Here is a 26258-nt window from a genome sequence, read left to right as displayed (position 1 = left end):
TATGCACGATAGATGCGTGCAGGTGGCGTTAGGTTGCAGCAGCATTGAGCTTGGAGCGTGCAGCTGTCTTCTTGAGCTTTAATTATGATATATATATATATATATATATATATATATATATATATATATATATATATATATATATATATATATATTTATCCCTTTCAGCATTGTATTCAACTGTTATATTAGTGGATATGTGATGATGATGTTGCCTTTATGATTTGGGTAAACTTGTGGTTATGCTTCTTACGAGATAAATGTACGTTGGAAAATCCTCCTTGTAGGATCTCAGGATCGGAATCTGGTGTATGGACACCGGGAGCCGAGAATGAGGTACTATGAAGGCTGTCGGCACCAGATTCGGTAATCGGGAATTTTATGAGCCCGGTTTCCGAGCTTGGGGCATGAATCTTCCAATTTCTTAATAAAATCAAGTTGTGAGAAGATGTATCTTTGAAAAGATAACTGAGAGAAATAAAATGATAGGATTTTATTTATTTATTTATGTATTGTCATTATTATTACTACTACTATGATTTGTTACGTATGCAATTGAAAGTACGACCGCTAATGCATAATGAAAAAGACTTTTGAAATAAGGCCAAAAAAACCATGATCACAACTTCTAAGAATAGGACACTACTTCAAGACAATTATAACTATAAAATTCTCATGGGCTTGTATATAAAATCTCTTAAGTCCATCAATTTGATTAAAAATGAGTATGACTATAAGTGGAAGCTATCGCCAAATAACTTTTAAGCTAGATCAATTGTAATTAATTTTTATTTTTTTTATTATTATTAGTGATAGAGTATATTGGTAGATTAGAGTAATATTCTTGAATTAAGGTATTTTTATTTTTGTTATGATGTATATCTATTAGGATCTCTTTAGATTCCTTACAAATCTCTTATTTCCTTTATATATTTAGTTGTTATTAATACAGACACACACACACACACACACACACACACACACACACACACGAGGTGATTTACCATGCCCATTCGACCATCATCAACCCAATCTTATACCACATTGTCATTAGTTTTTGTGTTGCTAGTTTCTGTAACGGGAGTGGCAGTAATGTAAGTTTCTTTAAAATCTCCACTGCAACCCCATTCATACCATGTTTACCGCAAATCTGGTGAATCCCAACCACCATCTTCACTGCATAACAACACCAACTCGTATCCTGAATCTGGTTACCACTGTTTAAAAATCCGATCATTTGTACCCAAGTCATACATCAGTATTACATTGTTTCGGCCCTCAAACCCACCGCACGATCTCCACCTGACTCAATCTCCACCCAGTACTGTCAAGGAACCCACAAGCCTTACTGACATGGGTAGAAACTTGTTCCTCCGACATGGGAGATTATGTGTGTCTAGGTCCTTGTGTAAGGCTGTTAAAGCTAGAGGTGAACCTTATTTAAAACCTCCGATAGTAAATTTCGGTACAGTCGGCGGGATTGTGTCTGTTAGGAGTGGAGTAGGAAAATTAAACCACTATATATACTTATGTTTATGATTGTATTTAAGCACAATTCGAATTCATGCTTATGTGATTGTTTAGTTAAACTTTATGAATGCTTGAATTAGATTGTATACTAGGCACTTAATTTATAAGCACACATAAGCTCACTATTTCTATAAACTAGTTGCTTGATTGATATATCATTTGTAGTCTATGCGATTAAACTCACTTTGGTTTAGAAGTTTTAGTGTTAATTGTCTTTTTAGTTTAAATTAGTAAATTAATTTAAGTAGGCAATTATTTTTGTAATTGTAAAACTTTTAAATAGTACTATATATTCAACCCCTCCCCCAAACTAGGTGTTTGATTGATATATCATTTGTAGTCTATTTGATTGGACTCACTTTGGCTTGGAAGTCTTAGTGTTAATTGACTTCTTAGTTTAAATTGATAAATTAGTTTAAGTATGCAATTGTGTTTGTAATCGTAAAACTTTTAAGTGGTCCTATATATTCAACCCCTATTTACGATTTGACCATAATTTTATATCTCCATCAAGCTTTTGCACGCATCGTGGTAAACTATCATACATAATTTCAATAAATTATTTTCATTGTCAAAACATCTAGAACCGCTAGAAGAGTAACGATTGAACTCCCTACCATCAAAAAAGCAATGAGTGAAATCTCGACCAGTAAAAGTGTTGCTAGATCATTTATCATCCGTCTGAATTGTTGTTGGTTCACATCTCGAAAGTTGTCAAAAGTATCTTCTTGCCTAAAGACTCGTCGTTTTGTCACCTCTCGTCATTTCATCATCATTAGATATTTCAAATTCAAGTTACGTAGAGCATATTGAGTTTGAAGGTGGATGTTATAGTATATTAAGTAAATTAGGATAATATTCCTGAATTAGGGTATTTATACTTTTATTATATTATGTATTTGTTGAGATCTCTCTAAGTCACTTAGAGATCTCGCATCTTCTCTACTTATTCAGTTGTCATTAGCGCAATAGTACTAGTTAAATTTTTCATAATGTAATCTCTATGATTTAACAATTGGAGGTTGGGTTTTTTATTTATTATGAGTAGGGGTGTACATCGGGCCGAATCGAGTCGAATTGGGCTCAACCTGGCCTGGCCCGGTCGCCAGCCAAACCAGCCTGAACCCGGCCCGGCCCGGTCACCGGGCCAACTTGTCCAGCCCGAACCCAGCCTAGTCACCAATCGGGCGAGTTCGGGCCAGTTTCGGACCCACGATTTGGATAACCTTGATTTTTTTTACTCTGCTCCATTTATTCCATGGGAAGGGCTTTGGCAGGTAACTTGAACGGCCTTGATTTTTAGAAAGGACTTTTGTCATAGATTTTTGGGACTTTGATCCATTTACAAAGGGACCCATGATTTGGACGGCTTAGATTGCTGTAAATGGTGAGGAACTGGGTAAGAATTTAGGATATATATATATATATATATATATATATAGGCTAAGTTGGGCTGGGTCGGGCCGAACTGGAATCTATCCGAACTCGGCCTGAACTCAGTTTCGGGTTGAAGAAAATAGCCTGTCCCGACCTGAACTCAGTTCCAGGTCGGGCCGAGTCGAGTGAGTTAATCGGGCTAGCCCAGTTCGTGTACAGCCCTAATTATGAGCGAGAATTTTACAATTTGAGGATGCAGATTACCTATAATTGGCCCTAGCATGGCCAGATCCTGACTACCAATTTTTTTGCCATTTCTTCATTGAATGTCGATCTTTGGTGCATCTCTTTTTTCTCTTTTTTTTCCACACGCACACACACCCCCACACACTCACACAGTAGTGGGATTTCACCACCTATGGATACTTGAACCCTTGACTGTGTGTTGAAACTCCTGGGAGTCTACCACGGGAGCAAGAGTAAGGATCCCTTTGGTGCATCTCTTATTAACCATGTATTTACATGAAAAGGTTGATGTTGACCACATGACGAGATTCTTTTAGGAATGGTTCATCCACAATGGTCCCATCAGATTCATGGATTGGATGCATAGGTTAGATTCCAACAACGAAATTTCAGCCTATTATTATCATTACTACCCTACACATGTTTTCAAAAGAGACTATCCAATCACCACCTTCTGTGATAAGTTCTACCCTGTGTTCGAGATTCAAGCAGTCCATCAGATCTACAATCATATCCGCATAGATTGGTTTTGCTACATTTTATAATATAATTGGATGGTTAAAAGAATTTAAACAAGCTTTTCTAAGCCAGTCTTTTGTATCTAGCATGTGGCCTGTTTGATGAGTGACCAGATTTTTGGCACATGAGATCTGAGGTTCGATGGTCTTGATTTCATACGTGTTCTGCATTGGTACGTGCGTGGTCTGTAATGAGCTCTCTTTTATGAACTTGTGGGATTAACAAACCTCATTATCATCGTGATCTTGATATAATAATAATATTATTGTTGTTGTTGTTGTTGGGTGAAATTGCATCAACTCCATGGTTTCATTGAAGATGGGTCACTGAGTCAACACTAATAACTCGGTAATTCTATTGGACATATTGTGGGGTGAGTCAACTGAAAAATCAGTTACTCAACTTACCTTTTCTTCATGTTTAAAAGTGCAACTCACCTTTTCTTCATGTTTAAAAGTGTGTGTGTAACGGTACTATGAGGTCGACCTCATGGGAACTTCCCATGAAGTCGAGCTGTGGGCCCCACCATGATGTATGTCGAACATCAACCCCATCAGTTAGATACACTATTCCATGGTGGTCCACAGGCTTAAATTTAAAGTCAATCCATGAATTGGGTGGGCCACATCACATACAAGAGTTGAGAGGGGTTACCCTCCTATTAAAATATTCATAATCATTTATTGGGCCCACCAAGATGTGGTTCAAAATTCAGCCCATTCATTATGTGTGCCCCACTTGGATGAGGGGTCAGACTAAGTTTCAGCCGCATACAAAAATCAGGTGGGCCCCACCAAGCGCTTTTATATGTTTTAGTCATGTCTTCACATGATTTTAGATGGTATGGCCCACCTGAGTTCCGTATACGAATGATTTTTGGGATATCCCATAATTCAAATGGGACTCATCAAATGCAAGGTGTTGATGTTCGACACACATCACAGTGGGGCCCACACAGCTCAACCTCATGGGAAGTTCCCATGAGGTCGGCCTTATAGTACCATTTCCCACACACACGGGAAAAGGTACATGAGATGGACCTCATGGTTAGCTTCCCATGAGGTTGAGCTATGTGTGCCCCACCTTGATCTATGTCCATGAGGTTGAGCTATGTGTGCCCCACCTTGATCTATGTCGGACATTCACCCCATCAATCAGATGCACCCTTCCATGATGGGACACAGGCCTAAAAATCGGGCCAATCAATGGCTTAGGTGGGCCACACTGTAGACAACATTTGAGAGTAGATATGCACTCATTGAAACCTTCATGATCGTTTATTGGGCCCATAAAGATATGGATCAAACATCCAGCCCATCCATTATGTGTGTCCCACTTGGATAAGAGGATTCTTACGGGTTTTAGTAATGCCGTGTTCTTCCTTCAACTCAACCCACACACTAATCTGGGTTGAGTCGACTGAGCTGGTTTTTGTACTTCTAAACACTCGGTCTCAACTGTCATGATATGTCTAGGAGCCAACCTCTCAATGCATTCCTTACCAGGAACATTGTATCAAGCCATAGAACACTTGAAATCGGTCTCATTCAACATGGATCTGAGCCCAAGTTTCAAACATTAATCAATATTGTTAATATCTAATCCAAACAAGTACTTGAAAATCTTAAATTGAACGGTCCGAAGCCGTTGTATCATATCTCTTCACAACACCCAATTAAGATTACTGCCCCCATGTTTTGTTCCTCTTAAGTAGAAAAACAAGTAAATAAAAATATAATAATAATGTATGCATCGGAAAGCACACATTTCGCTTGTCGCGGGACATTGTTCTGTTCCATGAACTTAGAAATTAACAATCACAGCTCGAAACACTCAAATCCATCTTTTTTTAATGGTTTACTCCATTATTATTTATTATTCAGTAAACGGCATTAACTCCACAAAGCTTGATTGGTGCACTCCAGAAATCCATCCTAACCATCCAATTAGCAGACCACCTCACGATGAAACATGGCCCATAAAACACTCTGATTTGAAATCTCCATAACTCTTCGATCCATAAAACGGTAAATGGATTGATCGGTGAGGTGTGGCCCATTGGTTGGTTCGTCTGAATTGATTGATTGGGGTTAAAGAGTGGAACAAGCTTAAGATCTGGCCTTTATTTTTATTTTTTGAATTGGTTTTCTTCTTATCATCAAACTTTAAAAAAAAAAAAAATTGTTAAAACCATGCTAATGAACTTCTTAAAACACCTGGTCAATTGAATAAACAACACACCTGGCGTATTTTAGCTATTGTTTTTTAATTAAGTTACACTTTAAACTAATCATTCTCTTCTTCAAAGATGCCCATTTGAAGATCTGTACATAAACATGGATTTGAAGATCTCATGAATTTTTAGAACAGTTGTACATTGTCCAGGACGGTTGGAGTTTTCCTTAAATGGCATATGCTGATTTTTGTATTATGTATACATAATCATATATTATTATTTTTATCTAAAGATAGTAAGAAGACAAGGCCAAATACATCTCATCACATTGAAATCAGGGCACTAATCCATTTTGATGAGTTAGCATCCTAAGGGTGTTTGAAGCCCCATTCATATCATAAGAGGGGGTTGTTGTTTGGTACTCTGGTGGTGTATCATGCTTGATGCTCAGTCACACAAAACTTTTACAAATGGTGTATATTTAATTCAAGTTAAACTTTCTAAATTGTGGAAGGCACTGTAACCGAGTCACAAACCAGAAACCAGATTGGTTGAATAATCCTAGCTTATGATTTGTGGACACTTGTTGAAATAGTAGGATTTGATATTTCTTCATTTGGACGGTCCAACAGATGCACACCAATCTGAAAGTCATATTATCAAATAAGTGTAAATTTTGGTTTATGATGGATTTAAATTATTTGGCTGTTTCAATTTCAATTACTTATAAGCCACGTCTATCTCAATGGATTACAGGGCTAGACCATATGCAAGTTCACCACCATTTTAGGTATGATTTTACACCATTTGCAGTAGTGTGGCCCATCTAATCACTGGACTAGCATGATTCTTGCCTTCTAGATGAACATTGGCATTTGGTTGGACCATAAGTTATGGTCCACCAGTTGATAACTTCCAATGCATTATAAATAAGGATTCTAGTTCATATTAATTTTTTGGTAATTGTGATTTGAATTTTAATTCATTCTATATACATAAATTTCTGAGCATGCTCTTAATGTGTGTGTAATATCCAATCTATCTAATTAATTGGCCTTATCATGAGATTTTTCTTGGGCAACGATCAGCCGAATATACTCATTAAATGGGTCAATTTTATATTTTTATATTAATCAATGGTTAGAAATTGTTTCTATGGTGTGGCCCACCTCACAAGGACATAGGACTGATTTTTGCACAAGATGAGGCCAACCTATTATTAGATTGGATGTTGCATTCATTTAATAGGTTGGAAGTTATCCGCTAGGTGGACTACAATTGCGCTGTCCGACATACCTTCTCATTTTTCACCTATAAAAACAGGGATCGGCAGTGGGTTTTTTTTTTTTTTTTAAATTTCTAGTATATAATCTAATCTTTTAGATTTATTATGAAATTTCTTAATATGAAAACGTCATGATACTTAGTGCAACCAAACGCGTTCTCCAGTCGATTGCAGTTTTTTTTTTTTTACTCATAGTTTTACTTTTAACCATTCATTCAATATCTATCATTGGGATGGTTAGGATTGTGTTGATCAGTATAATTTTAGAGATATGATCCATCTACAATATACCCCATAATTTGGATGATCTGGATATCCATGCAGAAGTGCCAAATGGGAGGATGATGAGTCACTGCCATTTATAAATGGTGGTTAATTATCATGGGAATCTAGAGCCTGATTTAAGTGATCGAGACTGTTGGCCTGATGGGACCCACCATGGTCTTGATTTAGCATTCTATCGGCAGCCCAAACATTTCATAATCAGGTCAGAATTTGGGCCCAACTCCAAAACATTAAAATTCGGGTCAGGTTTGGGTAGAAAAGATGCAGAAGCAGCAGCCAACCCAACTTATTTAATGGGTCAGGTCCAAGTACAAGAGGACCCATACTCGGACCCATTTTATCTTATGGCTCAAGCTTGTGTCAAGTTTGATTAGGGTGTAAAAGTTACAGGTGGGTTTTCACACTGTAGCTAGTATTAATTAATTAGCCAAATGTTTAGATTTTCCTATACTTATATTAATTAAGTATTTTTCCTGAGTATGGATTGGGTCCAGGACTAGGTTGGCCTTGGGTTCGATTGATTTTAAGATGGCTCATAATAGCCCCGTTTAAACTAAAACCTTCAAATAAAAGCTTTTTCCATGGGTAGTTGATATCATTATTAAATATTACAACAACTCTATTATAAGAGCAATGCAGCTAGTTATTTTGATAGATCTCACTATAGATAAACTATGCCCCAAATGACAAAAGAATGGATGTCTATGATCTTATATTTTACAACATTGGGGCCATCCATTATATCACACATTATATGTGGATCATCCATCATATGGAACCCACCTTTGACACCCTGATCCATAGCTCAAGTGGTAGACTGAGTGAAAGATACCTCGTCTCAACACTGAGGTCTTGGTATCGATTCCCAAGTGGGGGTGGCTAACTGTGAAGTGTGAACTGACAATGTTGTGTACTAACAAGCTTACAAGGAAAAAAAAAAAACCCCACCTTTGATGTGGACTATCCATCACGTGAGCCAAACCCTCAAAGTGGGGTCATCCATCATGCAAAGCCTATCTTGGATGTGAACCATTCATCATTAGAGGCCCACCTTGATGTAGGTCATCCATCATATGGAGGCACTGTCAATACTAATTGTCCTTTATGTGAAGCCCCTCAACATCCACTACCCATTGCCTATCACATGGAGTCCACATTTGATGTGTCCATAGTGTGTGCCCTACCTTCAAAGTGGATTGTCCATCATGCCGGGTCCACTTTTGATATCCATCATTTATCCTGTGGGCACACCTTCTATGTGGATCATCCATAATGTGGCCCACTTTGCATATGGGTCATCCATCATGCGAGACCTTGGATGTGGACCGTCTATTATGAGGGGCCTCACTTTGATGTGGCCCATCCATCATGTGAAGCCCACTCCGTCCATTATGTGGGCCTACCTTGATGTAGATCATTCATTGTGTGGGGCCCCACCTTCAATATGGGTCATTCATCATGTGGGCCCACCTTTGATGTCAACCGACCATCATGTGGGTCCCACCTTCAATGACCATCATCTATCATGTGGGTCCCACCTTTGATGTGGACTACCCATCAAATGGGACTCACTTGATGTGGATGTTCTATCATGTTTCGCCACACTTTGATGTGGGCCATCCATCATGTGGGGGGCCACCTTTACTGTGAACCATTCATTATGTGAGCCCACCTTGGTGTGGACCATGCATAATGTGGGGCCCCACATTCAATATGGGTCATTTATCATGAAAGGCCCACCTTTGATGTCCACCATCCATCATGTGGATCCCACCTTTGTTGTGGACCATCTATCATGTAGGGCCCACTGATGTGGATAGTCCATCATGTGGGCCACATTTTGATCAGAGTCATCCATCATGTGGGACCCACCTTTGGTGTCCATCATCCATCATGTAGGTCTCACCTTTGTTGTGGATTGTCCATCATGTGGGGCCCAACCTTCAATATAGGTCATTATCATGTGGGCCCACCTTTAATGTCAACCTTCAATCATGTGTTCCCACATTCAACGTCCACCATCCATCATATGGGTCCCACCTTTGATGTGGACCGCCTATCAGGTAGGGCTTGCTTGATGTGGATCATCCATTATGTGGGGCCACACTTTAATGCAAGTCATCATGTGGGGCTCACCTTTGATGTAACCGTATATTATGTGGGCCCACCTTTGATGTGGACCATTTCTTATATGGGGCCCACCTTCAATATGGGTCATTCATCATGTGGGCCTACCTCGAAGAGATTATAAAAAGAAGGGAAGAGGGCAAGATGGGAATAACATGAAAAGCTTAAGGACAAATTTGTCCAAAATTACCTAAAAAAATCTCTACCCACTTAAACCGGACAGGCTCTTTTTTAAAAAAGTAACATCTCTCGAACTTATAAAATCGGAGCTTATGTATTACTTTCTAAAAAAATAAACTTCCTAACTAGACATTTACCAAATGATATAAAAGCTTAGTCTTTTTAAATAAGTCAATAAGCTCTCATATGTAGAGATGCAAAATGGCCCCAAGTTCAGTTAGCTTAATTTTTAGAGGTTCCATGATAACCCATGATGTGGAGAAATGATTTGAAAAGAGGAGAAGAATTACAAGAGCTACGAGGAACAAGGGAAAGTTTCACTCCATAGATTTCCACCCAATACAAAAGGCATTATTACAAATAAGTATTAATTAACCACAAATACAACTTTAGAAGTTCAAAATGAGGATTTTATTCTTCTTAGTCCTTATATAAAACTACCCATAAAATCTCATTTATATCGCACTAGCTCTTAAGAATACATGTTTATTTAACAACCACCTTTCGATCTCATAAAGTTGCATTAAAACCACATAAAGTTAATAGAATTCCTAATCAAACATTTTCTCATGAATCCTTTCCCATGCATCTTTAGAAAATACAATTACACTAATTCTCAACAAATTTTCAAATAAAGAATAACCTATTGTCCTTGAATCTTTAATTTTTCAACCACATGACATTGCCAAGTCGCGTACACAAATCCTTTTCCACTAATTTACTCAATCAAGGGCCATAACTTCAATTAGACTAGAGATCATTAAATCTTTACTTACTACCTCCACCCACATCCTTATGAGCCTTCCCTGGCTTTCTAGAGCTTTCAACTTGTACGAATTCATTCCTAACCAGCACGGTTCTTAGTCTCTATTGCACATGACCAAACCATGTCTACTTTCCCTCATTCTGTTGCCTATTGGCGCAACTACTAAATTCCTTCTACTGGATTCATTTTTTATTCTTTCCTTATCCTGACACTTGTCCATTTCAACATTCTCATTTGAGCTACACAGTATTGTAAAATTGTGATGATGACGATGGTTTGGTGATCCAGACCACTGACTTGTTGGACCCCATGGTAGATGATTCATAACTCCATAAATATCCTTGATGGGGGCAGTCATAAGCTTTCCATCTGCAACACTCTTGAAGCATGGCCATTCCAAGAAGTAATGCAACTGATCGGTATAGACTGTTGAGTTCACCTCAAAGAAATAATGCAACCGATCGATATAGCACTGTTGAGTTCACCTCAAAGGAATAATGCAATACATAAAATAAAAAAATAAAAAAAAATTTGTTCAGTTCGAGCCCAGCTTACCTAACAAAATATTAAAAGTAATAATAATAATAATAATGCAATAAATCAATTGGATTTGGGGACTGTTTGGATGCACCATAAAAGGGTGGGGGTTGTTGGGGGCCTTACACAAAACCTTAGGATCTAGCCGCCCAAAGCAAACCAGAATTATGAGATAATAAAGCAATGAAATAAATCAAAGCATAAACCACACGACACGAGATTTTTACGTGGAAAACCATCAAAGAGGTAAAAACCACGGGACATCGTCCAGAACAATCCATTATGAAGTAGGATGCTACAACCTTCGTCACTCACGCAGGAGTGGATAAACAATAAGAGAATAAAATAAAAATGGAGAGATCTCACTGATCACGAGGACGTAGAAGCACTGAGATGTCGAGTGCACAGTAGTTCACCTCTATGAGTATAACTTCTCTTCCACAAGCTTCCTCTCTCTCTCTCTCTCTCTCTCTCTCACCTTTGATAGCCCTAAACCCTTTAGCAAACCCTTGCAAAGCTTTAGGAAACCCTCTTGCATTACCTCTTGCATACCCTAGAAAAGCCCTAAGGACCCCTATTTATAGTTTAGGCAACTCCCTTTCGCACCTCTTATGAAACCGCATCAAATTTCCACAGTCCATACAAGATCCAAACTCAAATATGTGTAAGCTTGACTAGTCGTGTAGAGTCCTTGACTAATCAAGCGGCACCCTCGACCGGTCGAGCACATCCCACGATTGGTCGAGCACCTCGGAAATCCAAAACCACAACTCACTGAAAAACGAGTCGAGCCAATCTATGACTGGTCATGCACCAGCCCTCGACCGGTCGAGTGAAGCTCACGACTGGTCAAGCCTGGGGAAAAAAACCCCATCAGGGGGGTGTTCTTAGACAAAACCCTACCTCGATCCGAAACAAGTTTTACATAGGTTTGGAATGGATTTGGAGACCATTTGATTCACTACTCATTGAAATGGCACTAAAAAAACCTACTCATAGAAAACCAATCCAATTGGTTTTTGTATTGTCCATGCTAACAGAAAAAATATAAAAATAAAAATCCCACCGATCAGAGATCTATGTTGTCCATGTACATGTTGAAATCTGTGCAATGGGTGTTAAGGATCTCTGATCAGTGGGATTCTTACCACGCAGCCCATCTGCAGGTAGATTTTCAAGATTAAAGACCCCGTTCACCACATAATGGAGAGGAGATGGCAAGCCTCCCCAGTCTTTTTATCTGACAATGCATTCTCAACTCAACCACTATGAGAAGACAATACACACACACACACACACACACACACACACACACACACACACACAACTGATACATCTTGATCTATATAGCACTAATAGTTTATGAGCATAGTACAATCATTCTTTCTGGGTAGAACGATTGTCCTGTCAATAGGAGCAGCAGGGTTTGTTTTGGTCATTTTCCTATAAATAAGCATATGGGCCTATCTTTACCTTTACCATAGTCACCATATGTTAACAGCCAAGACGTAAATGCAGGCCAGGGACCAACCAAACAACCCTTCCAACCAAAACCTAGAAAGCAAAGGATCAAAACATAAGAGTAAAACCTCGACATGCCTTGTTAAGTATTACAACTTCTGGGTCACTCGCAGATAAGATGTTTGAACACAATAGCTCTGCTAAGCTCATGGGAGGCCACACATGGTAACCATGTGAGGGACATCTCAGCCATGCGAGAGGGTTCTACCCTTCAGATGATCTGGTCTGAAAATCAGGCAGGCCACACATGCTAGAACACAATGGATGGTTTAGTGAATATTGCCAAAGACCCACATTGAATGCACATGTGTGGCTCACCAGATGACTGGACTAGCCTGATTTACGGGCCTGATTATCTGCATGGTGAAGCTCACCTGATCAACAGCTCATATATATCCCACAAGCCAAGTGACACGTATGGCTACATACAGAGGCACATGCAACCTTAACAAAAACTAACACAGAATTAGTAAAGCATGAAAGAAATAGATTAGTTGGACAATCCTGACTTTAGTTTAGAATAAAGCAGAAAATGAAATAGAAAGGAAGTGACCATTGCAAGACTAGGAAAGCATCACAAGCAAATAGCAGATGCTCTAAAATACATGTTTGTCCAATAGCTTTTGTTGAATCGTTAATGTTGCATTTGGATATTCAACTGAATTGAATTACAATAATTCAATTCAATATTGTAGATGTCACGAAAGTGGATATGCCAATTCCAGCATAGCGCCACAAATAGAACTCTTTTTTTTTTTTTTTTCCTTTAATAGCAAAAACTCAGATTGTTTCAAGTCTTAACTTGAAATGTGAGGAATTGTAACAAAGGACTGGTCATCATTATGACATAAAATGGCCTCACCTCCATTTTGATCATGTCCTCTATATTGAATTGTAACAAAGGAATGGCCATTGCAATGGGTGTGCCAGTGAAGCAACCTGATGGTGGTAACCACTCTTTTTCGCTAGAGAGATCTTAACGAAAAATTCCTGGATTTTCAATTTCTATTTCCATCTGTAGACAATTTGAGGCCAGAATGGAAAATTATGAATGCATTCTTGAAGACATTACAACAAAATCGTCTTTTAGGAACGGTTTTAAACTGTTCCTAAATGCTTCAGGAACGGTTTAAAACCATTCCTAAATCAGGCGTTGCAAAAAATCAGGAACGGTTTCAGAACCGTTTTGGGTACCGTTTAAAATTTTAGAGACGAAATTTTAGGAACGGTTTTAAACCGTTCTATTGCCAACGGTCATATTTGGGAATGGTATTTTTTCTTATTTCGGAACGATTTTAAACCAAAAATCCTGTTGTAAAAAATAAAATAAAATAAATAAATAAAAGAAACAAATATATTTAAGCCATATTCATTTAAGAATTAAAAGATATTAAAAACAACCATGATGTAATTTGAAACATTATTTATCAACCATGATGTAATTTAAAACATTATTTATCTGACTTGCAAACCTGACAGTAAAAACTAAAATCTACAATAGAAGACTTCAAAATAAAAAGACATAATTCAATGAAAGTCTGTCAAGCAGATGAAGAGCTCCAAAATCTGATGGCCTTTTATGTACCTAACTAACAAGCAACAAGTAAAAAATAAGAACAAAAACATGTGAATAGATTGAAAGAACTAGATGTCATGTATGGAGAAGATACTATTGTACTTACCAATCTTCTTCATTGGTTGCATTAATTTCACTGTCTGCGGGGCAAGTCTGACATGTGCGGGATGAACTAGATGTCATGCATGGATGTTGCAAAGACCCATTGTGTTCGAGCTGATCTGATATCTCACTGCCTATGGTTCTATATGAACTTCATCAAGCTGCTTCAGTGAGAACTATTCGTGTGACTATGGAAGAGTTCCGAGACAAATGCCTGACACAACCATAATTATTTCATCTCTCATCTATTGTTGATTCGATTGAACAGACTAATCTCGTGGTTCCATTGCGCTTGGATTTCTCTTTTACTCTTTTGCACCAACTATGAAGTGAGTCTCTGACACTCTCAGCAATCAAAGCTTTCTTGAACTTGGATCCCGTCTGTGGTCATCAGGATATACGAACTGAGGTATTATGCGAAGATCAATTGAAAGAGATGGCATTTTTTGTTTGACCTAGAGATGTTAAAGTGGGGCCCACCTTTGGTAACCTAATATGTTGATCTGATGGGCCAAATCGTGCACTGGGGCATCCCTAGTGGCTCTGCTGATCCATCTGATGGAAATGGATAGTTTGAACAAGCGTGTCCACGTCTAATTAGTGTCAAACTGGATGGTTAGGATCCTCCACATGGCTCGCTTCCCTTCAAGTTTGAACAATAACCTTTGAAAAGAAACCTTCATTTTGAGTATGCATAAAATTAGTAACAAATCAACAATGCAAAAATTTGATAGCAAAGTCAGCATAAAATAAAATAACATGATGATAAAAGTAACATGCTAGTGAGAAATCAGTTACAAAGACAAAGGAACAAATCTGGTCTAGCTTACCGGATAAGTCCTAGCAAAAAATAATAGATTCTCAAGTGAGATGTATCCACAACCCCTAAGAAAAGGAAACTCCTTATACTGTTGCATAATTTTTCTGTGAAAGGATGCATGAGTTGTCCAAACAAATAAGGTATAGATGCATGGAAGAAAGAGAAGAGTAGGGCTTGGTCCAACAGATTGGGTCATCAAAATCGAGATTAGAGCTTAATCCTAATTCCGCAGGATCCCTATCCAGAAGGACTTTCAATTTCATGTGGATAAAAAATTCAGTTCAGGTTAGAGAAAACCATAAATGATACAAAATCTACTTGTTTCTTGGACAACACAAGTATGCAAGGAAAAGTCAAACAAGAACATTAAAAAAATAAAGGACATCAAAAAAATAAACGCGAATTATATTTCAACTGCAGAAACATGGAAAAAAAAAAAAAAAACTAATACAGATACTAAAAGAAGTCAGATATAAAAGAATCACAATTTCTCAACAAGGAAATATCTAGCAAATTAAGGATTGGAAGAATCTTACCATTTGGAAAGACATGGCCGCAAATCAAGAGCATAAGGAAATGGAGAAGAGAATAAGAGAAACTACTGTTTAAAAAGATATTTTGAAACAAATAGACAATACCTGCAATGCAAAGGGCTAGTTTAGAGAGGCCTTCATAAGTTGAAAAAAAATTGAATCTAGGCAGATTAGTATCATCCAATCAGTCTTATGTTTACATGATACCCCTTGAAATGTGTTCTAAACTCAATGAACAGTTTAGATCATTCTGTTGAACTGTACAAATTACATGATGCAACTAGGAAAACTATAATTCACCGGTTTTGTTGTGGTCGTCAATGAAAATGTGAAGAATTGGCCTAGAACTCATATCTAGTTGAGCAAAGAACTTCCAAACAAGAAAATCAGCAAGCTTGCACAAATTTCGAATTGGTAGCTATTCATTAAGAACGGAAAATGTACATTTCACCAGCAAGGAAAGTGATAATGCAAGTATACTACGAATTTTAAAGAAAAGATAGAACATGCATCAGATTCCATCTGCAATCTAAGCAAACAGTATTTCCTCATATGTACTATACGATGCTTATTTAAAACAATGTGCTGCTGTCTGAATCTTGCTAGAAGATCATCTCCTCTCCCAAAGAAACTCAGATGCCCAGTTAGTCAAAACTTGGTCAAAATGAAGGAAATGCAAGTTCTTAAAAGATAGATAGATTGTTCAAAGTTCCAAACATCACATGCCTCATATGAAGGAAGAACTTCCTTTCTCTCCAAGGACCCAAAACCCATATATATATATATATATATATATATATATATATATATATATATATATATATATATATATATATATATAGAGAGAGAGAGAGAGAAAGAGAGAAAGAGAGAGACAGATTTCAAAGGAGACTAAACAAAGATGAGTAAGATCTAGAATATCCCGACGAGAAGATTCACAGCTGTTGAAAGCGCTACTCCAGTGATGGGGCAATGAATAACCTGTTCATGAGAGGCATCCTTGCAAGTGAGCACCAATGCTGCTCTTGTCAACGCCCCTGCCACCACACTGTTTTTCTGCAAGAAATTCACTCCTTTCGTCATTGCATGTAACTTGAAATTGTTGTGATTTGTGGGCCACTGTAAGAAGCCAACACTAGTGTAATAAACAAAGGGTGGTCTGCTAACAAGACTTGGGCCTGTTCATTGGTTTTTGTACTCTGACCTAGCTGATGGATGGTCCTGCCTAACTTCTAAATGGGCCCCAACTGAAGATCATGCCTCCCACATGGATGCATGGGTCCACACATATAACTAATCGAATCTTGAAGATAAAAAGCAGACAAATAAAAGCATGTGAAAGTCACCCAATCATGAGCTCCCCGAGCTTCTTGTAGGCCATATGTGATGCTGGAATGCAAGCCAATAGCCAGTCCTGCACCCAATCCCTACTTAGAAAATCACAAGAAATTCACAAAGAATCTAATAGCTTCCTGACCCGAGCACAATTGAAACAGCTGAGTCAACCCAAATTTGCTAAATACCTATATGAAATCTTATACAAACCACTGAATCAGGGATACCATATTCACCGAGTCTTGGCTGGGTGTGTAAAGAAGCCAGCACATGGAAAAGAATCACAAACAAGTAAAATCTACTTCCCATCCAAAGGGAATTTCATGACCCCTGTGTAGAGAAATGTGTAGAGAATTGTTTTCCAACAAGGGCTCGAGCATTACACAAATGAAAATTGTTGTGAGCTTCAAAGATCAAAGATCGTATGGGGAGACATAATTTAGTCAACATCAATAACAAATTTTGCTTACAGAGTTCACCGGCTGAAGAGTCGTTTAGGTGTAAATCTCATCAGCATCTCTCTCTACCTATAGGTCCAAGCAATATATGCAACCAGACAGGTATTAGAGAGCATCTACTAAGGAAAACATAAATACTAAAGGAAGATTGAGTATGAGTTAAAAAATGCATGTAGTGTAACATTGTGAACCTGGCACATCAACTGAGATGGGAGACTTGGGTAGTTAGGAATATGTAAGTTTGCGGCTCTGTTAGTTAAAACTGACACCTGTCACGCAACAACTCATCCTGAAACATATATATTTCAAAGGGACCTATTAATTTGTTCCTTAACGAAACCAAGTCCACTTGGTTTTGGCGAGTTCTAAAGCCTTGGTTGGTGTAGCAGATATGTAATTTTCACTGTTTATTTAGATGTCTCAGAAGCCAACACCAATTAGTCGGGATAAGGCTTAGATGATGGTGATTTAGATGTCTCATAAGTGGCAAACAAACTGAAGAACTGAGAAGCATAGAGCAGTTGGAAATTAAACCTAGAAACCAAAAGCTAAAAATTTGAATGAATTACCTGGTATGCAAGAGTGTGACTGTTGGCAATTCCTCTATATTTCAATTCTTCCATTATTAAACTGATACAATCTTTCATTTGATCTCTATAAGGATCCCCTGCATCCTCAAATGTATTCTTGATGAAAGGACTAGAATTTCTGGTCCAAGGAAAATTCAACAAGCGCTAGCGAATGCTCTAGTTTCAGCACACGTGTGCCACATTGACGTGTGATACATTTGTATTTGGTTGTTGAATAGGAGATGTCTAGCACTATCATTTGTAGAAATCAATTGAATCACTTAATTATATCTCCGTGTGGCCCCAAGTACAATTTATCAGTGCCTGGCTGCCTGCCAATTTGAGTTTACTTGTGTGACCCCAAGTACAATTTATCAGTGCCTGCTTATCATCCATCACAATATGGCAGGCATGATAAACTGAAAAGGTGCAGAAAAAATAATCATGTTGCTTGTTGCAAACAGAAAAAATATCACCTTTTTTCTTCATTCTCAAGGACTTATCCCATTCAAAATGGTCGGGTCTAAGCTTGACCTGGATTACTAGATGGGTTGGGTTTGCCCATTCAAAATCAGCTTTGACCCGACCTGATAGTGGTCCACTTTTCTTTTTTTAAGGTGTCCCATTTGAGTCAATACTGAAATTCTGGGTCATATACTCAAATGGACCCTACCCTTGATGGATTTTTTATGCTTAGTGTGGGATGGGTGGAATAGGATTCATAAGGGCTGCTTAGATGATCATGGCTGAAAATAGATCCAACTGAGACCCGGACCCGACTAGTGTTGGGTCCAAATTCAGGATCTAATTTGTAAATGGTGGGGTTTGGCCCAGCTCCATCCTCTACCGTCCCATTTGTAAAAATGCTTGTATGGTTATTTCATTTGTGGTTTCTATTAGCACCCTTAGTTTTATGCTTTATTCCAATGTTAACTCCCAATTCTTCAGAAACATTTGAGAAGCCCTGCAAAAAAATCCATCTATAATTAGTAAAAAAAGTCAACTACGGGCATTTTCTAGCATCCCTATTTTACTTACATCAAACAATTGCTTTATATATGCATTCTCTGGAGGCTTAGACACATGAATCCATAATTCATTATTTGGTAGACCAGTGTATAAATTCACATTGAATTTACAACTTTATTCGCTTGATCAGTGACTTTTCGTTGTTAAATTTGGACAGTGGACCATTTTTTCCGTTTGAAGACCATTAATCAGATGGTCAACATCATCTTACCGGTTTGATTTTTGAACAATGGACATTCATAATAGGTCTTGGAAAAACGATTGTTCGGATGATCCAAATATGTAAGCACGCAGGCTCATCCGTCAAATCAATGGTCTAGATTACCACCTATGCTGATGACTGTGGGTATGCAACTTCAAGACAGTTTTCATGCCCCAATGCAGCACAGCCCTGTACTTCTGTTCTGCTCATGAGTTGTTTTAGCATAAATTAGTGGCACATTGTTTTTAGATTTTAATTAGAATTTTTTTGACATTCAAGCTCTTGCTCTTGTAGGAGGAGCTACAGTTTAATTAGATTTTTTTTTATTTTTATTTTTTTGGATATATGAGCTCTTGCTTTTACACAAGACACTAAGTGGCACACAGGAGGCGATTGGATGGGATGTAGAGGATGGTTGTGAATGAAAATTTATATCTCTTTTATGTTATCTCTATTGGCTTCTTCATGTATTAATGGTGTGGGATATTTGGATGATCTTTTCAAACTGTAGTATGACAATGTGCATACTTTGTGGGTGTGTGGGTTTTTTTTTTTGGTTTGATTTGGCTACTACTGTTCAGTACTTAAATACAATAAGTTGTTTATGTAATGCTTGAGATGTATCAATACTTTATCTATGTTTGGATGTAATATGCTTATTCAAAGCGAAACAGTTATTTAGAGAGTAGGCTCGGGAGGAGGTCCACAATGGTTCACCGGGGAGTTTACATAGGTCCATGATCAAAGCTGCCCAACAGGTGCAGGTGCAGGTCACAATCCTGCCTTCCCTACCCAAAATTCAGGTCAGTCTTAACTCTTATCATTTGATAAGCCATATATATAGATTAAATGTTGACTGTCCATTTCTTTAGCATACATTTAGCTTACCTAGTTTGACACCAACCTGATTCTTGGACCTGGGCATATTTTCTAGGTGAAGTTTGCTAAGCCAATAGAGCCTTCTGCAACAACATACAGCCACATGTACCAATATAACATAAGGTGTGAGAACAGAACTTTCCATTCAAATATTGCACCAATTGCAAAAGTAGTGTTTTCCCAACATGAAATAAAAATAGACGCACAAGACATTGAACACATAAGCTATCTTTTCTGTCCATTTGGTGCATTTGTTTGGCTTCTCCAAATCTACCAATCTATGGGTCACACATTGTAATATCTTACTGATTGGATGTTTCTCAGTGCCCAAAAATAGTTGGACAGCAAATTTTAGAAAGGCCCACTCATTCAATGGTTGGGATCATAATGTGGGGTAATTTGAAGATAATTCTCATGTTTGAAATGTCCATGCAATATTTCGCATTTTACTCCAGTGTTACAAACTTGAGATTTAAAACTTTCTGAAAGAAAGTTGATAATTGAATACCATCTGTTTTGGAGGCTATGTATTGCTGATTTTGTTCAGGCCATGACTGTCCAACAGGTTTAAGGCACCCATGGATCTAAAGAAAGAGCAGGAAAGATTAATATCTGAACAAAAGTATGGGGAAGAATTAACTTCAGCCCATGAATTGTTGGATGTTTATTTGGTTTTTAGATAATGCAGATTTTGCTTAGTTTTTCAGAGTTTATAATTGAGAAGATGAGCATGTGCTCTTGAAGTACTCTCTCTCTCTCTCTCTCTCTCTCTCTCTCTCTCTCTCTCTCTCTCTCTTTTATGACATCTCATCCTTATCTTTTTCTATATTTTTAGTTCTTCAATTTTGGGGCATAACTTTTCTGTATGATGATATTTGTTGTAGGAAGCTATTCTTTGGGATACCGATTATCTTCTCAAAGCTACTGTTCATCCAAACACCATATATGTGCAGGTTGCTTTTTCTTTTTCTCTAATTCTTTTTGGGGTTGGATTTGCTTTCTTTTTCTTTTTCTTTTTTTCTCATGTGGGATCTCTGTTTCTTTTCAGTAAAAAAAAGCTGTTTATTTTGTATTTTCCATTTGTTTGGGATTTTTTTGTTTTTGGATATCTTTGCTGGGTTTTTCTAGCCGTTATTGGAATGTTGGTTTCTGGTTCTTAAAACGTTTTGTTATTTTTTTAGAAGAAAAGAGGAATAATAGACAAAAAGCTGGTTTTTTTTTTTTGGTTGTTGAAGATTTTAAGCAATGAAAATGGTTTTTGGGATTTTTAGAGGACTTGAAAGAAAGAGAAGCAGAGAAAACAGAGCAATGTGAGTTTTTATTTCTGGTTACAGGTGGGTGATGCTAACAAGGATCATGCGTGTTGAACACAATGAAGTCTGGAAAAACACATGCTATAGTTACATAACACATGCACAGATGGACACATCACATTTTGATGCAACTTGGTTATCAAGGCAATGGTTAATCACATTTTGATGCAGTTCGGTTATCTGGAGCATTTTTTAAACAGCAATCAGTAAAAGTATGTCACCAACCATTTAGCAAATAAGTCTTGTCAAACCAAAACTTCCTACTTCAGAGTTAAACAAATCCCAAGTATCCACCTATCCTATTTTGGTATAATCCTGTGATATAGAAGAAGAAACTAACCTGTGTTCCCTTCTCAAGTAAGTGAATTGCAAAGGGCTCTTGAAAAGCCTAAAACAAACAAAGATGAAAGAAAAACATAGAGACAGGGAGTAATGTAATCAGACGAAGAGTAAAAATATGTCAATCTGCAAGACTCCCCTTTCTTCACCGGATCATTCAAAGCCAAATTAGTGGCCCCAGCTGATATGATCATGAAATTCATTAAACTCATCTTTGAAAGCAACAGGAACTCATCTTTGAAAGCAACAGGAACTACCTTTCAGGAACCTGCAGCAAAATATGCCAAATACAATACTAATAAAAAGCATTTAGAAACGCGAAGCTTTCATCATTTTCAGATCCTAGTCTATTATGATCGCCTTCAGAAGCTCCCCAGCAATTGCTTCACACCATTTCTCAATTAACTAGAAAAAGACAAGACGATATTATTCAATAATAAGGGATTTTTCCGACAAAGCAAAATTTGTAAAGGAATTGGATTGTACCAAATAGTGCCTCAAGTAATCGATATTCTAGGGAAGTGCTTTTCAAGAGGAGAAATTACATTACTGCTATCCTTTGCCTTTTTCTTTACAACAATGTGGAAAATCAAAAGTTGCGGGGCCCACATGGTGTGTCTCACATCCAACCCGTCCAATAGAGATGCATACCAACATTATTATTAGACGAACCAAAATGTGGCAGATCCGATCCATAAAAAATAATGTACACCATTCGAAATATCCCAATTCAAGTGTAGCCCAATTTAAGGAGAGCATTGCCAGTGAAAGTTTCACTAGAAATCATGGAGTTGTCTATTTAACAAACATCATTGCCAACCTAATCCAAACATAGGGTTCTTTCCTATATGAAAGATTCAGATTGAGTGTAGCTACACCTGTGTAGTTTGGACTTCACCTTTCAGTTTTGCTGTTAGTGGATTTCTTCAGACATCAGTTCTGCGTGGTATGTTTATTACTGTTTCTCATCAGGATTGAACATTGAGTTAAGTGGAAATTTGGACTTTCAGTGCGATTTGTAGTAGTCTTTGTTGGCCAGGCATCATCGTAGTTAAGGGACATGTTCATTGTTCATGATTAATCCATGCTAGTGTTCGTTGTTAAAACATGAGTATTATCATAGCAGTGATCAACTATTGGCAATGGCACCGCTAATGTCATGGTGCCGGATCCTCTTTCCTGATAAATGTACATATTACAGACAACTGACAAAAAGTTAATACTGTCCAATTGGTTTTTCGCACTTTTGATGGATCATAAACTAAGATGCTATACACATTCGGTTATCCAACCAGCCGATTTTTGGACCTTTATTGGACAGTTGAGACGAAACAATCCATTGGTCAGAATTCAGCAAACAAGTATATGTAGATCAGAGTAAAAGATTGTTTAACAAATCTGATTTCAATATGATGAATTTTGTACAGTATTTCCCGAAATGTTGATGGTCTGATCGGAGTTAATCTATGTGATTCATACGATTTCAGAGTGCCTGAGTATCAACCCTTACATTCTCCAGAGTATCAAGTAAATCCCCTTATCTCCATGTCCGTCTGTGTAGTTCTAAGGTCCTGATGCACCAGGACATGAATAGTGTCAGGAAGAGCTCATTTGGAATACGTGGAGCCGTGATTCAATGATCCAAACCGTTAATCTAATGGACCCACCGTGGATGGAGATGCCTCATAGGTTTCCCAGGTTTGAATTTGTTGCTACTTATGGGGCCCATGGTTCGATGATCCAGGTGGTTGATCTATATGGGAATGCCCCTAAACATTTCCTAGGTGGGATCTAAGGGTTTGGATCTTTTAAGGTGGTCCATTTTAGGGCTGATCAGTCCCATTGCATCAACGGTCAAGATGATTGTATCATGGCCCCATGTAATGCATCAGGACCCTACAGTTCCTCCTGTGAAGGGTTTTTTGAGTTGGTTACTCTGTTTGGAAAGCTTGGTGGTATTGCATCATTCCATCCTACCGCCATCACTGCCACTTCCGATTAGGGAAGAACAATGGACAAATACACGATTAGAAATTTTTTTAGCAAAATTTTTCAACATATCCAATTAGGGACCAAGTATTCTAACTAGGCAGCAATTAGGTGTTGTGAAATTCTGGATTAAACAATTTCATACTAAATCCACAACGCAATTAGGGATTAATAATTTCAAAAAATTCACAATTAGGGATTTCAAATTTAAAAAATCCACAATTAGAACCAATTTCAAAAATCCCAATTGCGGATTGAAATTTCAAGAATCCCCAATTAGGGATTTGAAATTTCAAATCCCCAGATAGATTTTTACAATTTTCTGAAATTATTAAACTATAATGGTTAATCCCTAAGAAGAAGATAGGGGAGAGGAATAGGAGAATTACCTACGAAATTTCGAAGTTGGTGGATCCCACTACCGGAGGGCTGTAGATCACGAGAAAGAGAGCCGAAAAGAGAGAATGTGTGTGTGTGTGTGTGTGTGTGTGTGTGTGTGTGTGAGAGAGAGAGAGAGAGAGAGAGAGAGAGAGAGAATACGAGGGTTAGGACGTTTTCAGCGCAATAAATGGGAAAAAATGGATTCCGTAGGCTGGGGTAGGTAGATATTAGTGAGCCGTTAGGGTAGCGTGGGGTCCATTGAGAAGCTCTTAATCAAATCCACACCGTCTATCTATTTTAAAATATAACAATAATATATAATCTAAAAAATTAGGAATATCTAAAACTCAAGGGGGAAACACCAACAAAAAAGTGGAAATAGCAATGTTGGCCAAAACAGTAACAAATTTGAAAATGATGTAGAACCGTTTCTAATTAGAAACGGCTTAAAACCGTTTTTAAACCAAAATCCTAGCTGTTCCAATTTCACGATTTTGGTGTAGTGCAAGCAAAGTCAATCTCTTCACCAGAAAAATTCCTGTGGACATGTGGAACCAAGAAGCAGCATTCCCTAGCAGAGTAACCCATTGAGCGATGATGACTCCAACCCATCAGCATTTCTACACAAGGATATTATAAAACAAAAGGTTTAGGAACGAACTGAAGATCCAACCAAAAGAACCAAAACAGATGAGAAACAATTCAGAATGGCAAAATCGATGACCCTGGATAACAACTCACAAGGTAGCTTGATTTGTTGTCTATTGCTTTAGACCCATATCAACATAAGGGCTGTGAATGGGCTGGGCTGGTTCTGGGCAAGGTGAACTCAAAATTCAAAAGGACTCAGCCTGACCAATTGAAAATCTAGAGCCAAAGCAACCCAAGACTAGCTCATTGACAGTCTAAGATACCATTTACTAAATTTTATTTGATCCAAAATGTGAGATAGCACATTAGTTTTCAAAAAGGAAGTCACAAAGTGAGTTGTCCTCCCAGGTGACACCACGTCTTTGAAGCAGATAGCTTTTTTTTTTTTCCTTCTTTTCCATCAATTAGGCGGTTGTATTTCTGGATGAAACACCATTCTGTTATGACCATTATTTTCGATCGTGCAAGTGGAAATTCGGGTGCATTTGGATGCACAAGAAAATTCAATTATGAACATTCAACTTAAGGAGACAGTGGTGGGAGTTAAAGGTCTCCTAGTCTTCATAATGAGGAAATAGCACTCGTATTGCAGATACACCCTTTCAATTCCAGTTGCAAAGGAGAAGGATCAAAAGGTGAACAAATGGGGGCATTGGACATCCAGACATGTGGCCACCATTACACAAGCTCTGTCACTCTTATACTCCTAATTGAGGAACTCTATTTGAATGTGCAGCTTCATCGAAATCTCAAAGATAAGGAGATGCAGCAGTTTGGAGGGCTTATGGGCATCTTGTAGAGGTATTATATCAATATAGACAAGAAGGATAAAAGGATATAAAAGGAGCCCTCAAATGGCAATTAAAAGATGTTGAAGGAGTCTCAAGTAGGGACAGAAAATAGACGTTTTCCTGGGATTGGAGGCAATGACTCCAGGGAACAAGGTTATGATAGTCAAGGTGGTTTGGAATGTCCTCCCATGATTGGGCCTTTGAAGCTCAATTCTGATGCTTGTTATATTGGCAATCTGCACTCCACCAAGATTGGAGGTCTCCTTAGGAAGGATAAAGTGAAAAATTACAAACACAAGTGCTAAAGAGGTCAGCGTCGAGAGATTGGTGGTCGGTAATTGTAATCGGATTCACACAAAGGAGCCCCTTTTGGATAATTTTTGGATATTTTTCTGAGTAAATTTTTGGTTTTCAAAAACCCCAATTAATAATGAAAACTCGTAACTGCATAATTGCAATTAGAGGCCCTTTAATTACTTCTTTACCATGTTTGACCATTGTAGATAACATTTTCTTAACATATGAATGGTATATATAGCATTTGCTGGCCTTCATGGCCGACATTGCCAAGTGGGAGATCAAGATTACAATCCTTAAGCCCAGATACATTAGACACGCATTCAACAACCAGAAATCTAGCGCTTTGAGAGATACCCTCCATCGGCTTGCTTTCATTTCAGAAGCATCTAGAGTTTCTTTCTTCCCACACAGCCCACCAAATCAGGGTGTCCCGTATCGGTTA

At 37.9% G+C, this 26258-nt stretch overlaps 1 protein-coding gene across 2 annotated transcripts in view; it reads right to left on the bottom strand.

Moving 5' to 3' along the window:
• Window positions 1-12357: 12357 nt before the first annotated feature.
• LOC131237351 (uncharacterized) overlaps window positions 12358-26258 on the bottom strand; it is a 32207-nt gene continuing 18306 nt past the window's right edge. The window contains exon 3 of one of the 2 annotated variants that reach the window (XM_058235061.1): window positions 12358-12582. The gene's annotated coding sequence lies outside the window, so the exon portion shown is untranslated. Of the gene's footprint in view, window positions 12583-13296; window positions 13565-26258 lie in introns of those variants that run through there. The other variant, XM_058235062.1, reaches the window with a different exon arrangement.

Source organism: Magnolia sinica, chromosome 2 (assembly GCF_029962835.1).
Source record: "Magnolia sinica isolate HGM2019 chromosome 2, MsV1, whole genome shotgun sequence".
In the NCBI taxonomy this organism is placed as follows: domain Eukaryota; kingdom Viridiplantae; phylum Streptophyta; class Magnoliopsida; order Magnoliales; family Magnoliaceae; genus Magnolia; species Magnolia sinica.
This window is presented reverse-complemented; position numbering and strand designations above follow the sequence as displayed.